Source organism: Arachis ipaensis, chromosome B10 (genome assembly GCF_059453495.1).
Source record: "Arachis ipaensis isolate K30076 ecotype BB chromosome B10, ASM5945349v1, whole genome shotgun sequence".
NCBI classification, from domain to species: domain Eukaryota; kingdom Viridiplantae; phylum Streptophyta; class Magnoliopsida; order Fabales; family Fabaceae; genus Arachis; species Arachis ipaensis.
In genome coordinates, this window is record NC_142435.1 from 98,635,288 (window position 1) to 98,639,093 (window position 3,806).

The window sequence follows — 3,806 nt, forward strand, 5'->3', positions numbered from 1 at the left end:
AATCCAGAAGGTCTAAACCTTGTCTGTGGTATTTCGAGTAGGATTCAATGATTGAATGACTGTGACGAGCTCGAAACTCGCGATTGCAGGGCGTTAGTGACAGACGCAAAAGGATAGTAAATCCTATTCCAGCATGATCGAGAACCGACAGATGAATAGCCGTGCCATGACAGGGTGCGTTGACCATTTTCACTGAGAGGATAAGATGAAGCCATTGACAAGGGTGATGCCTCCAGACGATTAGCCGTGCCGTGACAGGGCATTGGATTATTTTCCCGAGAGATGACCGAAAGTAGCCATTGACAGTGGTGATGTATCACATAAAGCCAGCCATGGAAAGGAGTAAGACTGATTGGATGAAGATAGCAGGAAAGCAGAGGTTCAGAGGAATGAAAGCATCTCCATTCGCTTATCTGAAATTCTCACCAATGAATTACATAAGTATTTCTATCCCTATTTTATTATATTATTTTCGAAAACTTCATAACCATTTGATATCCGCCTGACTGAGATTTACAAGGTGACCATAGCTTGCTTCATACCAACAATCTCCGTGGGATTCGACCCTTACTCACGTAAAGTATTACTTGGACGACCCAGTGCACTTGCTGGTTAGTTGTGCGAAGTTGTGAACCATGGTATTGGCATCATATTTTTGGCGCCATTACCAGGGAAAGAAAGAGCGATGAATTTTACATAATTAAAGTGTAATCACAATTTCTGCGCACCAATGGTACTTTACTTTGGGGTTTTCCCCCATGTTGCCCAGATAATGCTTGAGTCTTTGTCCATTCACTGTAAAAGTCCTCTCTGAACCTTCATCCGTGATTTCGATGTGGCCATATGGTGATACTTTTGTAACCATGAAAGGTCCGGACCACCTTGACTTGAGTTTTCCTGGGAACAGCCTTAATTTAGAATTGTAAAGGAGTACTTGCTACCCTTTTTCGAAACTCCTGGGTGCCAGATGCATGTCATGTTTTCTCTTTGCCTTCTCTTTATACATCTTAGTGTTTTCATAGGCTTGTGACCTGAATTCCTCCATCTCTTGCAGCTGCAAGATCCTTTTTGCACCAGCAGCAATACTGTCAAAATTTAGTATCTTGATAGCCCAAAGAGCTTTTTGTTCCAGCTCCAGTGGTAAATGACAAGCCTTCCCATAGACTAGTTGATATGGAGACATTCCAAGTGGAGTTTTGAATGCTGTTCTGTATGCCCAAAGAGCATCATCCAACTTCTTCGACCAATCTTTTCTAGATGCGCCCACAGTCTTTTCCAGGATCCTCTTCAACTCTCTGTTGGATATCTCAGTTTGCCCACTTGTTTGAGGATGGTAAGGTGTGGCTACTTTGTGTTTTACCCCATATCGTAAGAGGAGAGCTTCTAGTGGTTTGTTACAAAAGTGGCTCCCTCCATAACTGATAAGGGCTCTTGGGACTCCAAACCGGCTAAAGATATTCTTCCTGAGGAAGTTCATGACTACCTTGTTATCATTAGTTGGGGTTGCAATAGCCTCTACCTACTTGGAAACATAATCCACTGCTACCAGGATGTACTTGTTTGCATATGAGGTTGGGAATGGTCCCATGAAATCAATTCCCCAAACATCAAACAGTTCCAGTTCCAAGATGAAATTTTGTGGCATGGCGTTTCTTTTGGGCAGGTTTCCAGATCTTTGGCATTCATTGCAGCTTTTTACTAGTTCCTTGGCATCTTTGAAAAGGGTGGGCCAAAAGAATCCGCTTTGTAACACCTTTGCTGCAGTTCTGTCCCCTCCAAAGTGCCCGCCATAGCATGAACTGTGGCAGTTCCACAGGACTTCTCTCCCTTTCTCTTCCGAAACACATCTTCTAAGAATTCCATCTGAACATTTCTTGAAGAGATATGGCTCGTCCCAGACAAAGTATTTTGTATCATTCATGAGCTTCCTCTTTTGATGTTTATTGATCCCTGGGGGTAATGCCCCAGTTGCCTTGAAATTTGCAATATCTGCGAACCATGGTGCTTTGTGAACTGTCATCAACTGCTCATCAGGGAAGAGCTCGTTCACATTTGTATCATTTTCTCCACCTTGGTCATCAGAGATTCTGGATAGGTGATCTACCACCTTGTTCTCCACTCCTTTCTTGTCTCTGATTTCAATATCGAATTCCTGCAACAATAAGATCCACCTTATTAGTCTTGGCTTTGATTCTTGCTTGGCAAACAAATATTTAAGTGCTGTGTGATCTGTAAAAACAATCACTTTAGCACCAATGAAGTATGATCTAAATTTGTCAAATGCAAAAACTATTGCTAGCAACTCCTTTTCAGTAGTGGTATAATTTCTTTGAGTTTCATTAAGGACTTTGCTAGCATAGTATATCACACGAACTAGGTTATCTTTTCTTTGTCCTAACACTGCCCCAACTGCAAAATCAGATGCATCGCACATCAATTCAAATGGTAGGTTCCAATCAGGTGGGGAAATGATAAGAGCAGAGGATAACCTCATTTTCAAATGTGCAAATGCTAGCATGCATGTTTCATCAAAGATGAATGGTGTATCAGATACATGGAGATTGCTTAAGGGCTTGGCTATCTTTGAAAAATCTTTAATGAACCTTCTGTAAAAACCAGCATGCCCTAAAAAACTTCTAATTGCCTTGACATCACTGGGTGGGGGTAGTTTTTCAATAAGTTCTACTTTAGCTCTATCAACCTCAATGCCTTGGTGAGAGACCTTGTGACCAAGGACTATTCCTCTTGTCACCATGAAGTGGCATTTTTCCCAGTTCAAGACCAAATTGGTCTCTTGGCATCTTTTCAATACCAAGGCGAGGTGATGTAGGCAACTAGGAAAAGAATCTCCGAATACCGAGAAATCATCCATAAAAACTTCAATGAATTTTTCTATCATATCTGAAAAGATAGAAAGCATGCAGCGTTGGAAAGTTGCAGGGGCATTACATAATCCAAATGGCATGCGCCTATAGGCAAACACTCCATACGGACAGGTAAATGAGGTTTTCTCTTGGTCTCTTGGATCAACCACTATTTGGTTATATCCTGAATAACCGTCGAGAAAACAATAATATGCGTGCCCTGCAAGTCTTTCCAACATCTGATCCATGAATGGAAGGGGAAAATGGTCCTTTCGTGTAGCCTCATTGAGTTTCCTGTAGTCTATGCACATCCGCCATCCTGTGACGGTCCTTGTAGGTATGAGCTCGTTTTTCTCATTGGTAACCACAGTGATCCCTCCCTTCTTTGGCACAACATGTATGGGGCTAACCCAAGGGCTGTCCGAAATTGGGTATATGACCCCTCCTTGCCAAAGCTTCATAACCTCTTTCTGTACCACTTCCTTCATGATTGGGTTCAGCCTTCTTTGGGATTGAATGGATGGCTTGGCATCGTCTTCCAACAGTATTTTATGCATGCATATGGCTGAACTGATTCCCTTCAAGTCAGCAAGGGTCCATCCAATGGCATCCTTATGCTCCCGCAGCACCTTGAGTAGCTCGTCCTCTTGATCTTGACTGAGGGATAAATTTATGATCACTGGGTAGTTTTCATTTTCTCCTAGATATGCATATTTGTGAGTGGGTGGCAATGCTTTGAGTTCAGGTTTGGGTGCTTCTGATTTTTTGTTCCCTTCCTTTGGTGCATCTGGTATATGTATTTCTGCTGTAGCTACCTCTTCACTTGATTCAGATTCTTCCTCCACCAATCTCTCATTCTCTTCAGGTTCATCTTCTTCAAAATTCTCCTGCACTTCATCCTCAAGTGCATCTAACCTCATGCATTCCCTCAATTGTTCCGGT